The sequence below is a fragment of the Crocuta crocuta genome, unplaced genomic scaffold, assembly GCF_008692635.1.
Source record: "Crocuta crocuta isolate KB4526 unplaced genomic scaffold, BGI_CrCroc_1.0 scaffold6, whole genome shotgun sequence".
NCBI lineage: Eukaryota > Metazoa > Chordata > Mammalia > Carnivora > Hyaenidae > Crocuta > Crocuta crocuta.
Genome location: NW_027531917.1, coordinates 1,358,560 through 1,373,459, shown reverse-complemented (window position 1 = coordinate 1,373,459; position 14,900 = coordinate 1,358,560).

The following is a 14,900-nucleotide window of genomic DNA, read 5'->3' as shown; positions in this document are numbered from 1 at the left end:
AGACAGCGTGAGCAGGGGAGGGTCAGAGAGAGAGGGAGACACAGACTCTGAAATAGGCTCCAGGCTCTGAGCTGGCAGTCAGCACAGAGCCCGACGGGGGGCTCGAACCCATGAACCGAGAGATCATGACCTAAGTGAAAGTCGGACGCTTAACCGACTAAGCCACCCAGGCACCCCCTATATTCTTTTCAAATGGGAGTTTGTAGATATTTTCTGAGCACATTTATTTTTATTTTACTTACAAATTAAATAAATGAGTATTATTGCTTTTACAATCTTTAGTAGATTAAAAGTAGCAAACTGGATGGTGCACCTGGGTGGCTCAGTTTGTTAAGCATCCGACTTCAGCCCAGGTCATGATCTCACAGTTCATGGGTTCGAGCCCCATGTCGGGCTCTGTGCTGACAGCTAGCTCAGAGCCTGGAGCCTGTTTCAGACTCTGTGTCTCCCTCTCTCTCTGACCCTCCCCTGCTCATGCTGTCTCTCTCTCAGAAATAAATAAATAAAACATTAAAAAAAAGTAGCAAACTGGAAAAGTATTGCTAAAGATTAAGCATAGTAAAAACAAGAGGAACAAATGACCACAAGCCCATGGAAAAGATAAACTGATCAAAGTAGATGAAATAACTTTAACAGTATGGGGTTATTTAGTGTGAAGGACACCGATCTTATACCTTAAAAGTCACAAAGAACATCATTGAATCACANGCTTGCTAGTTGGCTTCTTTTTTCCAGCTTAACTGTTATGTGGAAACTAATTTGACAATAAACTATTTGTAAAAAAAAAAATTAAAAAAAATTCTTCTCATTCTATAGAAGCAGTCAGAAAAGTATGTCATACATTTTTGAAAATTTTCAGTACAAAGAACTGTACAAATTAAAATTTGATGGATAACAATACACTTCAAATTTTATAAAACAAATGTACAAGTCAAAGATTTTATTTTTTTTAAGGATGCCAACGGGCTAGCTACTGCTGTGGCTCACATTCTCAGAATGAATATTAGGATTTTAGATTTTTAGTTAAAAGGTATGTTAGGCAACATTCTGTTAAGCTTTTTCTAGCAAGTGAACAGTTACAGCAAAACAGGAGTATGTCATAATTTTAGAAGTGAAACAGAGGTCATGTGGCTAGTTGTGAAGAATAGAGTCCCTGAAGTCATATTTAGAGGGGAAGCCATTTCTTCCAGGTATTATGTGAGGGATCTTTTTTTTTTAATGTTTATTTATTTTTGAGAGAGAGACAGTGTGAGTGGGGAAGGAGCAGAGAGAGAGTGAGAGACATAGAATCTGAAGCAGGCTCCAGACTCTGAGCTGTCAGCACAGAGCCCTACACAGGGCTCGAACCACGAACCCTTAGATCATGACCTGAGCCAAAGTTAGCCACTTAACTGACTGAGCCAACCAGGCGCCCTAGGTGAGGAATCTTGAGGGCTTTCTTGGATTCCCCCAAAGCTCAGTTTCCTCAGTTATATGCTGGGGTAATAAAACTTAAGATTTAAGTAGTTAATATATATAAAATAGCATAATGCTATTATTAACTATATACTAATAAGTACCCATATATAATCATCTATCTCATAGATATTTATTATCATTATCATTATTTTATTACACCTGTTGAAAATTTGTAATATGTTTTTCGGTGTTGAAAACCCATTTTTAAAATTAAGGCCAGTAAGACACTCATGATAGAGATTGGTGAGTGTTTTCTGTGTTTTAGTTTCTTTACTTGTGTTTCTATCTGTGGACTGAGCATTCAGAACCAGGCATAGTGGGCCATAAAAAATATAGGCTAGAAGTAATAAAGAAGAAACCTGAGGTACATCAAGAAAAGATTAAATTATAGATAGTGAGCAAAGGGAAATAGTTCTGTATGGTTCTGTAAACACAGAGCAGTAAGTAGATCCAGCCCAGCAGAGACATCAGCAGAAATGCAGGTGGCAGCTGAGTATTGATGTCAGATGAACATCACCCCTGAGGTTCCAGAAAATGTGACCATTCTTTAGCAGCCGAGAGTGAAGGAACCTGCAAGAGCTAGGTAATGTATCGGGTTTTAGCAATTGGAGAAGACGAAACTCTTGTCCTATTAGTCAACGAATGCAATGAAATGCAAGGGAGTGAAGGTAGAAATTGAATCAAATGGGGAAAGAAATCCAATCAGATGAGATGAACCACCATTTCCAGAGTGATGCAGGCCCAGTGGCCTTGGAAGTACTTGGGGTCTAAGGTAAATACATTGAGCACCACATGTCCTGAGCTGCTCAGCCTCCTGTAACAAAAATGCCATAGACTGGGTGACTTAAATAATAGACATTTATTTCTCATCGTTCTGGAGCCTGGGAAGTTTTATATCAAGGTGTTAGNGAGTGCAAGTACGGAGCTCCTTACTTCTCCGCCATCTTGCCCCTCCTCTATCGGTGAGGGCCTTTTTCTTGACTTGCAGAGGGCTGCCTTTCCGCATATAACCTCACATGGCAGAGAGAGAGAGAGAGAGCGAGCGAGCTCTGGTGTTTTTTTTTCTTATAAGGGCATTGATCCCATCATAGGCTCTACCCTCATGACCTCATCTAAACCTAGATATCTTCCAAAGGCCCCATGTTCTAGTATATTACACTGGGAGCGAAGGCTTCAACGTATGAATTTTGGGGAGACATAGACATTCAGTTCATAACACGAGGTCTAAGTCAGTAAGACTAATTCCAGGCCTTGTAAGTCAGGTGATTTGGGCTGCTAAGTGATCTGCTCTCAGGCGTATTTCAGGCATTTGGGCTGGACCCAAAAGTAGATGGTGTCAGTGACTCTCAGGAAAAAAGGTCAAGGCAGGCAGGACTTGTTAGTAGAACACTCTTAAATTTCTAATCATTGCAAATTTGAATATTCTAGGAGTCATGATATGTTGCAGACATGTTCTTTTTTGTTTATTAATTACAGCATCATTATGTTGTGGCTCTTTGTAATGGCTGTAGCTCAAGGAGGGTTGAATATAATGGAAAACTGCATTTGATTAAAAATAGATCATAAATGTGACAGTAATTGAATGAGAAAATTATGTTATTTGTTTTTAACTGCAGTGTGAGAAGGACATCCACACTGGACCCTGGGAGATGAAATCCATAATGTTTGTAATAATTGTGAGAGGCTCAAGGGAAAGACAATGGAAGTATAGAATGCTATAGAACTTATGTTAAGATTTTTTTTTAAAGCAGATTTTTCTGGAGAGAGTTTTAGGGAGTTGATGCATTTTATATATTTTTAGAGCAGGTTAAAGTCTAAAAATTTGCACACTTAAGGGCCTAGGTGAAATCACCACAAAGTTTCTAGATTGTATTTCTAAGTCATGTACTCCAACAACATTAAACCTGTGCTAGAAGACCTCTCCCTAATTTCCTTTCTCTGTACTTAAAATTTCACTTTATAAACATTTACATTTTGAAAGTAAAAAAAAAATTACTTCCATATATACCTTTTGGTGAAAAGCACCATTTTTTTTAAAGAAGTGATGCACTTTACTATGTAGTTTATTTTTGGTAAAAATTTTTAAGATTCTTACACCCTTTCCATGCCATTGACTTTTTTTTTTTTTTAAAGAGAAGAAGATAGTAACAATAAATTCTTTATTTCTAAGCTTGTTGGTCTAATTAAGCTCAGAATATTATACTGCCATGAGAATTCAGCTTCCTTATTAATTACTCAAATTGAAAAGGAATCCACAATTGAACTAAGCCTGGGAGAAACACTGTGGTCTGAGAAGAAAGTGGAATTCCATTGAAAAGAAAGACTGAGAGGATCTTAGAGATTACAAAGACTTTAGATGGTGTGAGGATGTAGCTCTGTAGTTGATGGTATTTGGGCTGCAGTAAGACTTAGAGACCATTTATGTAAATGTCAGTCAAGGGTGTCTAATGATCTGAGAACCATAACAGTCTTTGACTATCACAATGAACCAAGTCAAATTATTGTTTATCATTAGGCCATAGGTGAAAAACAGCCAGCCTGGCGAATTTTCTCTGGGCATTACTCTTGTAAAGACACGAAGGAATAGATAAATATCCGAGTGCTTTCTTGTTCAAATACAGAAGTGAGGAGGCGATTAGGAAAAGTGAAATGAAAACAAGAATAGTGGATTTCCTGATCCAGCTGGTAGGAAATGCAACTTCTGTTGTAAATAAGGAGAGGTGCTAGACACGGCAAGCAGAATGTCAGTGGGGATTCCTGTTAGGTGGACTAACCAGGATGGTTGGTGTGAGAGACAACAAATTTTTATATTGATCACTGCCTGTCTTGTGAAACCCAGTGGTATTGCTCTCATTATTTAAGCCAAGTGATGTAAAACCTCTGGGAGAAGGAGGAATATTTGTGGCAAGTGTTTGGAATAAGCGATTTACAGAATCAGCAACATCATGTAATCTTCAGGGCCTGTGTGAGTGAAGTCCAGTCAGCTGAAAGGCCATGTAGCCAACATATTTACCCCATCCTGATGTTATACTAGCTTAAAACAGAAACAAAATGATTAAATCATACAATTTCCCAGTGCTACTTGGAATTTTTCCAGAATTTCCATTCCAGTATAGCAGTAGTCTAACACAGGGAATCATGACATGGAGGATTTTCTTTCCAGGAAGCAACTTTATTCATGCCAGAACAGCTCAGTTGGGTTCATGTCCCCCAAGAACTGAGCCCTGAATGCCACGTGGTATAGTTTTTTTTTTTTTTACATTTTCTACTTCTTTGTCTCCTATGTACAGTAACACACAAAGATGGAGTCTGATTAAGTGGTCTCATGTTATAAGGTAATGAGAGATGTTACCTATGCATATACCCAGGTTGCCTTGAGTGGTTTTTTTTTTTTTTTTCATTTCTTAGGGAGGGGACCCTACCACACCAGACACCAGTACCAAGTTATATTAATTAACATAGGATTAAGTAAACAAAGTTCTGAAGATTTTAAAGTGGAAGAATGGTAAACTGCTTGAAAACATTTTATTTACAAGAATAGTCTAGTAAAAATCTTTTTCCGTAGGATTTCTCTCTCTCTCTTTTTTAACAAAAAAGAAAAGGACTATATTATAAATAAATACTTTTAAGTACTACAAATAAGTGTTTTCTTTCATACAGTATAATCAGCTATATTTCATATTAAATTCTTTTAAAAAATTTATGCACATTGAAATACCAGTATTTTCTGGAACTTACATATGGGATCCTCTTTTGGACACTAGGAATTTTATTGACACTTTTCACTTTCTAGAGGGGCATATATTACATAGAAGGCCTGATATTTAGCCTCCTGTATGTAATAATAATTTTGGATGTGATGTCCTTCACCTATGAAACAAATATTTATTGGACATTCAGTATGTATCATGGATTGTGTTAAATTTTGAGTCTGCAAAAGTGATTAGATATGAAATCCTTTATAAAGTTGTCAGATAATCTCCAGACTTGAGATCAGCAGGCATGTAAGGTCACTGAGAGCCATCACATTCAGAAAGAGTTAAGAAAAGCTAAAAAGAAATACTAATATTGGGTACATCTTCTATATCAGGCAAGAAGCCCAGAGTTTTAAATTTTATTTATGTGTTTTATAATCATGGTGATATCCTAGATTAAGCTTCTAGTATATTAATTTATCTGTGAATAAATAGTAATTATTATGTATTTCTTTCATCTGTTGGTTCCTTTTCTACTGTGCATTATTGATTCATCCATACATACAATTTCACCTTTTACCTGGTCCTCTGGATTCTCTTCCTTTAATACTGCAATACTTTAACACTTCCTTTAATACTGCAATATACTGCTAATGACTGTTGGTGGGAGAATCTGCTTAGAGCAGTCTAGTGGAAAGGTGATATGGATCATATGTCTAATTAAAAATTTTTAGTAACCTTCTTAAAAGAGTACAAAGAAATAGGCGAAATTAATTTTAACAACGTAATTTATTTAATCCATCATATCCCAAATATTATTTCAACATGTAATCAGTAATAAATATGTTCATGGGATATTTTACATTCCTATTTTTTTTGATATGAAGTTTTTGAAATCTGGTGTGTATTTTACACTCATACTACATCTCAGTTTGGACCAGCCACATTTCAGGTGCTCAGTAGCCACGGGTGGCTTGTTAGCTTCCGTAGTGGATAGTGTAGATAGAATGACATCTTTTTTACTCTTCTTATTCCTGGTGACAAATTGGTGAAAAAAAAATAGTGATAAATTGTCAAGTATTAAAATTCCCCCATTAACAATCTCCAGTCACCCATTTGCCTCATTAGTTTTCAGATATTGTTTCTAGTAAAGTGAATCTGCTTGCTTTATCATGAAAATCTGCTTTCTCTTTTCTGCTTTACCCCTTTTCACCCCCCACCCCCATCCACCAACCCATCAGCCTTACCTGGTTCAATATTTCAACTCACTACCTCCATCAGGAAGCTTTTACCAGATTTTGCTCTCTGTCTTGCTTTGTGCAAAGATTGACCAGTTGATACCAGTTGATACCTACTTTGGATTAGTACCTAGTTCATATCATTTCATATGTGAACTTTCAACAAGAATCTTTTGATTCTTTCATAGCCCCTTTTCACAAGGGGTCAAAATGAGTGCTCATTAAATGACTGACCAAGATTTGGTATGCTAAATTTTATAGAAGCATAAATAAATTAAACTTCTAAACCCATTTCTTATTCTGTGTAGTTTCACTGGTTCATTCATCTATCTACCAAATATAATTAGCACTTGTTAGGAGTCAAAGATTGTGTTGGGCAATGACAATACAGTATTCTCTCTATATCATGTGCATCTTTCTGTGAAAACACATAGTCTCCTGTGAGTTTGACATTTATTTTATTCTGTATTTTCTGCTTTTTAGAATTTTAGATCTGGAAAGAACACTAGAGACAGTTTTATCTGTTCCGGGACTAGAACTCAGGTCGTATTTTTCTTCCAGTACATTCCGCTTCTTCTGCATTATGATCACTAGAGAAAGCACACAAGTTTACAAATCCTCTGTAACAAACCTAGATTTCATAGTAAATAACACAGCTAACACTGTTGCATACTGGAATCAATTTTCCACTTCTTTTGTGGTAAGCAATTTTCCATTTCTTGGCAGATTTTCAAAAGTGCTGCAGTTTTCATGAGCAAGTCTTAACTTGTGGATTAGGGGAAGACAAGATGTTCCCAGAGGTTAATTATACATATTTCATTTTTCCATAACTTTCTGCTTCCAGGATTCTGACTCATCAGTCAGTAAAACTGTAAGTGTACCCGTCACCAACTTGAATGTCTGCAAGGAAATTTGATGAATATCACTTTCCAAGGATAAATTTCAGTTTAGCATAGAGCTAGGCCTCAGATGGTAAAAATCCAATTTCACAATATTGTCTTTTACTTTGACCAGGGACAGAGTAAACAGAGTTTGTAATGTTGACAGATGCAAGTAGTGTATATGATACTCTTTAATTAATATCTGAGTCTACATATACAGAGATGGCATTGCTTAAACTGAAAACATATGTAACTTTTTTCTGTTTTGAGTATTTTAATCTGTTTTGCTTGATTAGAGTGCTATTATAAAAACTATCATTGTGGTAGAATATTACTGCACAAAATATGTTTATTGAATTATTTAAAATGATATATTTTAAAGTATAGTCTTTGTATTATGGCTTCTGAATAATTTCAGGTGCTTATTCCTGGTACTCACCCTAGACCTACTAGACTTGCTTTTTTCAAAGTGCTAATAGCCAATCTATTTGCATTTTTAATCTTACAAATAATTTTTATGTACATAAAATTTTGGGAACCTCTGATTTCAGTGCCATGAAGAGTATAAGTTTAAAAATATCCCTGTCCCTCAAGACACTGACATTTTCCTTGCCAGCTGTTTTTGTCATATTTTGTTACTAGAGGTAAAATCAACTGCTATCCATTAAGTTAATTGACATGACCGGGTATTTGGGAGATTCTAGCTGAGTCATTTGTTCAGTTATATAGATGCATTTATTTAGTTTATTTTAATTTCAATCAGTTAAGTTATCAATATCTTTGGAATAGCTACTGGAGCAAGGCTCTGTAGAGTATCACCAAATGTAAAACAGGAGGAAGCTTGCTAATGCCTCCATCACGCACACAGTGGTCCCATTTGTATTTACTATGTTGCTCTGTTGCTTTGTCCCTCTGCCTGGATGTAAATGCTATGATGGTTAGGCACCAAATCATACTCATTGTTGTGTTCCCAGATCCCAGGACCATGCTTGGTATGTAATAGTCACTTATTATATGTGTGTAGTTGAATTTTGAATGAACAGAGAAGCCACTAAGATATAATCCTAATATTTTCTTTCGTTTTTGTTCTTATAAAGAATGTTGCACTTTACACAAAGTACTTTTCTACCTTTGAATTATGTAGGGTCAAATAATTTTCACATGTTTTTGAGGCTACTTAAATATATCAAATTACTTAAAAATTTCTTTAAAATTTCTACGTATGAATCAAATATGAATATGAATAAGTGAATGTGGCATTTCTTAAAGATATTTCTTAAAGGAATGACATTTAGCAATTTCTCATAGAAGTGCTGTTCTACACTGCAGTTTGGTTCCTAGGTTGCTTTCTGAATCTTATTGTTTTCTATACAGCTGGCTAAAATATCACTTATAACCCCAAATCATAACTTATTTTAAGATGCAAATATTGAAGCTTGAATTTGATTGCAGAATACAAGTCAAGTTCAGAGACCTCACATTCTGCATCCTTTGAGACGTAAAACATGTCTAAATCTTAACTTCCTCTGAGCCTCAAGGGAGGAAAGGGAGAGAAGGTGTGGTTGGTGAGTGGAATCTTCAAGGCTGGGTGGTCCTAGGCCCACAGCGGCTTTTGAGGAGGGCTTGGTAGTGGAGTGTGTGTGTAAGGATATCTAGTGGCAGATGGGTAGAGAGGTAGTGTCTACAAAGGAGTCCCTCACGTTGGTAACTACAAATCCCAAAAAGTAAGGTGGATTATATTAGACATTGATTATTGTACTGACAAATCTGGATTTACCTTGTAGCAGTCGGTGCTGCTGGAAGTGTTTTCTTTTTGTATTTATGTATGGTTCAAACATATAATTGAAACAAAATTGAAAAGGATAAAAGCATTCAATACATGGATTCTGTTAATTATCTACCCAGATTCCCTTTGGTCCCTTTTATGACTGTTCACTACTCTTCTAGCTTTTCTGAGCTTTTTCTTAAATATTTTTCTTTTAGCAGTTTTATTGAGACATCTTTGACATATAAAAATTGTATATATTTAAGGTGTATACCTTGGTGTTTTGATGTATGTATACATTGTAAAAAGATTACTACAGGAGAGTTAATTAATATAGCCATCACTTCTACATAGTTAGCACTGTGTGTGTGTGTGTGTGTGTGTGTGTGTGTTGTATGCACCTGCATTCACCTGCCATTCTCTTCAGAGGACTACCTTGGAGCCTTGGGAGGAACTTTCCCACAATTGCAGGGTGTCTGGAATGCCTGGGAGTTCTCTCTCACACTCTCCACTCCTTAGGTAGCTATTAGCTAATGACTGATGCCAGAATATGAAATCTCAGCACTCTTGAGTCGGAAAAACTGAAGTGTAATTTGTGTTGTTTCATAAATTAGCTTTTGTACACAAGGGACAAGGAGGGACCAAAGAAAGGCATGCCATTCCATTTTGATAGGTGGCAGGTTTAGTAAGCAAGGGAACTTAGGAAGTTTGTCTTGGACTGCTGCAAGACGAGTAGATCTCTGCATCTGCACTCTAGAATCTTCAAAGTTTATAGAGTGGCCTTACCTGAATTCAGTCACATGTATAGTCGAGGCAGTTTCCACAACACATTGCTCTCTCAAGGCTGTGTTCTTGAAACAGCCCTGCACTGTGGGGACAGTAGGAAGAATATAGCGGATGAGGAGCCTGGTCTAGCTTGTGGATCAAACAGCAGTCATTCCTCTCAGTGACCTCCAACTCAGTGAGCTTCTGAATTCCCCTCACAGGATCAGGCTGATCCTGCTTGTGAGAGACTTCACCTGAAAGCTACACCTGGTTTGGCCCCTTCCCTACACTTAGCTATTTCCCCAACTCCTTTACCAGTGTCTACTGGGACCATCCCTTTCTCTTAATAGCTAAGGACATTTTTACATAGTTGAAATCGTACCACATACACAACCATTTACTTTTATCCCATTCAGCATTTTTTCAACCATGTCGTAAGTTGCTACATAATCTTCCACTGGTGTCTGAGTGTGTAATACACATTTTAAATATGTCAAATATTTATGCTGTTGGTTTAACTTTATAAAAAATGCCCTGATGAATAATTCAAACTTTTCCTCATTGTAGTATCCTAGGATACATTCGTAGAGTACATATGAACATTTTTATAATTTGTACTTGGCAAAAGTTTGACTGATTTAAAAAGACACTATTAATGAATGGGTACACTTGTTCACCACTTCCTTGGCAACACTGAACAAGATCATTTTAAGCATTGTTCGCATCTTACTTATTTTGTAGTAGTAACTATGGTAACAATAGTCATACTGACAAACATCTATCAAGTACTTACTTTGTGCTAGGTATTTTATTAGGTCTTTGCCGAGATTATTTTATTTAATCCTTTAAGCAACCATGTGAGGTGATTACGCAATATGATGAAGGAACTGAAATTGAGAAATGTAAACACTCTGCAAGGGATTTTATGGCTGGTAGGTGACCAATATATGAGTTGAGGTAGGAATTTGCAAACCTGTACCCCATCAATTTTCTACCAGCTTCTTTGTTTAATTTTTATTACTAGCTGCTTTAAAAATTTATTATTTATAAATAATTTTTCTTCTCATATGAATTATCTTGACAATTCATCAACTGAAATATTGAAGGCTTCTCTCATCACTTTGTGTGATCTTTATATATGCTATATATGGGAACCCTCTGTTAATAATATTTGTTGAAAATGTTGGAGTCTATTTTTATTTTTAGATTATTTTATTATACATATCAACTGTTTTATTTTTTCTCTATGTAACTTTTTCAAATTAATCGAAGCAGCAAACATTATTCTTCCAAAGAGCTGATATGCTTTTCAATTTTTAGAATTTCAGTTTTTAGATTTTCAAAATATTTATTTAATATAAATTGGTTATATGTACATATATAAAAGTACATAAAATATACTTTTGGTATAGTGACTGTTTTGAAGGTAAGGAGAGTGAACTGATAGCAAAATATAGTGTTTCAGCAAATGAATATGCAAATTGATGGTGTTGTGTGAGGGAAGGAATTAACATGAATGGAATATGTGTTTTGTGCTAGCATTTTACGTATAGACATGAAATCTGGTTAGACTTTTCTATTAACCCACTCTTGTTGTGACAGAAGCCTAAACTAGGGTATTTGCAATAAAAGAAAAAAGAGAGCAGCCACACAGGCTCAGATACTATGTCTCTCCTTTTCTCTCTATGCCACTCATTGAGTATCTACCACTATATCAGATGGAGCATACTGAAGGATTACTAATAATTTTGGGCTTTACATAGAAAAACACTATTTTTGATAAAAAAATTTATGTGAGCAATTCAGGTAAAAGCAGGTTAATTTTTTTTTGCACCCCATTGTGGGTTTTTAGAATTGATTGTAGCTGAACAAGCTACTACTCAGGAGATTATTGTCTGCTGAACCAGAGGAGTCATGTTGGCATCTGTCTGTCATGGACTTAAATATTCTTATGGATGTAGTATGACTGGAAGTAAATTCTGCTCTTTTGCTCTTTAGCTGTCATTGATAGCTGTTTGCTCATTTTCTAGTTTCTATGACTTGTTCCAAAGGCAGTTCTTGTGATGTTGGAAAGAGGAGAACAGAGTACAACCCACAATTGGCCTCATTTAAAACATGTTAAACTAGTTAACCCAGTTACTTTTATAGTTTGGGTGACAATGTTTTATAATATTTGAGGAATACAAGGAAGCAATAAATATAATAATGGCTGACATTTGAATAGAAGCTTACTGTTTACACATACTTTTGTAATATATTATTTAATTTTCATAATAACATGAGGTAGAATTATCTTGAACCTAGAACCTGACTTGAGTTTTCAAGCCTTATACAATGCTGGAATTAGTAGAAAAGAGGCTTAGAGTTGTTCAATGACAAATTTCAGACATAAAGGGCTGGTGGCATGAAAGAGATTCTCCATCTTAATTTCAGAAGGGAAACACAAACAAATGGATAAACAGAAGGAGAGGGGCAAAAACTGAAAAAGTGTATCTGAGGAAGAAATTCCTCATAGTGAAGACAGAGTGTCTAGGGAAATTTTAGCTTTTCTTCTTTAGAATGATTCACACAGAGGCACTTGGGTGGTTCAGTCGGTTAAACATCCACCTCTTGACTTTGGCTCAGGTCATGATCTCACAGTTTGTGAAGTGGAGCCCCACAGTGGGCTCTGCACTGACAGTGTGAAGCCTACTTGGGGGATTCTCTCTCTCCCTCTCTCTCTGCCCCTCCCCCGCTCTCTCTCTCTAAATAAATAAACATTTAAACAAAATATTCCTACATGTTTAAGTCTGATAGCTAGAAGTTAAATAATGGGCATCTTCAAATCACATGAGAGGTTTTTAAGAAGTGACTTTACACTCTTCAAGTTTGATGATAATGATGAAGGTTAATGTTTACTGAGACTTACCATGGATCACATATTGTGTTGAGAGATTTACCTAAAATGTGTCATAATAACCTGATGAAACAAGTCTTATTAAACTCCTTTTCAAACAAGGGAAAAAGAAGCATAGAGAGATTGAATAACAGCTAGTAACTGGATGAGCTGTGTTTGGATATCAGGCTACCTGATGCCCAAGTTTGCACATTTAATGTTTATGCTACAGGACAGATATCAGAGACATCCTAGCAGACTTAGCTGAACAAAAATACTGCTGTGTAGCCGTATAATCTAATCAGGTGACAATAGTCACTGATTATTTATGTCAGTGGCCTTCATGAAGCAGCCTGGAAAACCTCTTGTTGTACAGGCCATTGGGTCAAATCCCGTTCTCCCCTGGACTGCTGAGAAAATGCCTGGTACCTTCATGAGGTAGCCAACATGACCAGAAGTGGAAGGAGGGCAGCCTACACAGCAGCAGCTCTGTCATCTCAGAGTTTGGCTTTGCTCTATTGCTAATCATGCCTATTCTATAGATGAGGAGCCTGAGGCTTGAGGACATTCTTTCATTGTTTATTTTTTATGTTTATTAATTTATTGTTTAGTATTATTGGAAAGCAGGGAACAATGTTTTGAATTTGAAGAGGTTCTCCTTAAATACACATGGTGGGTGTGAAAGATAAAGACCTGAAGACTCCTTTGGAAAGCTACCCTAGAAACTGAAAACTCCAGAATATCAATCAATCTAGATAATCTCCTTTTATCTTTTAAGTTTTTATTTTAATTCCAGTTACCATACAGTGTAATATTAGTTTCAGGTGTACAATATAGTGGTTCAACAATTGCATATATCACCCGGTGCTCCTCATGACAAGTGTGCTCCTTAATCCCCATCACCTATTTCATTCTTCCCCCCTCCCTCCTCCCCTCTGGTAACCATCAGTTTGTTCTCTATAATTAAAAGTCTCTTTCTTAATTTCTCTCTCTCTCTCTCTTTCCTACCCTCGCTTTGTTCATTTGTTTTGTTTCTTAAATTCCACACGAGTGAAATCATGTGGAATTTATCTTTCTTTGACTTCCTTTAGCGTTATACTCTCTAACTCCCTCCATGTCATTGCAAATGGCAAGGTTTTATTCCTTTTATGGATAAATAATATTCCATTGTATATATCTACCACATCTTCTTTATCCATTCATCAATCAATGGACAATTAGGGTGCGTCCATATTTGGCTATTGTAAATGCTTCTATAAACATTGGGGTGCATATATCCTGTTCAATAAGTGCTTTTGTATATTTTGGATAAATAGTAGTGTGATTGCTGAATTATAGGGTAGATCTATTTTTAAGTGTTTGAGGAACCTCATATGATTTTCCACAGTGGCTGCACCAGTGTTCATTCCCAGCAATAGTGCAAGAGTGTTCCCCTTTCTCCAGATCCTTGACAACACCTGCTGTTTCTTGTGTTTTTGTTTCAGCCATTCTGATAGGTGTGAGGTGGTATCTCATTGTAGTTTTGATTTGCATTTCTCTGATGATGAGTGATGTTGATCTGATCTGCTCATGTGTCCGTTGGCTGTATGGATGTCTTCTTTGAAGAAATATCTGTTCAGGTCTTCTGTCCATTTTAATTGGGTTATTTGTTTTTTTGGGTGTTGAGTTGTATAAGCTCCCTATATATTTTGGATACTAACCCTTTATTGGATATGTCATTTGCAAATATCTTCTCCCATTCAGTAGGTTGCCTTTTAGTTTAGTTGATTGTTTTCTTTGCTGTGCAGAAGCTTTTTATTTGATATAGTCCCAGTGGCTTATTTTTGCTTTTGTTTCCATTGCCTCAGGAGGCATATCTAGAAAAATTTGCTATTGCAGATGTCAGGTTACTGCCTCTGTTCTCTTCTAGGATTTTTATGTCTTAGGTCTCACATTTAGGGCTTTAATGAATTTTGAATTTATATTTGTGTGTGGTATAATAAAGTGGTCTGGCTCCTTCCTTCCTTCCTTCCTTCCTTCCTTCCTTCCTCTCTCTCTCTCTCTTTCTTTCTATGTTGCTGTCCAACATTCTCAACACTACTGTTGAAGAGACTGTCCTTTTCCCATTGCATGTTCTTTCCTTCTTTGTGAAAGATTAATTGACCATATAGCTGTGAGTTTTTATGGGTTTTCTATTTTGTTCTATTGATCTTTGTGTCTATTTTTGTGCCAGGAGCATACTGT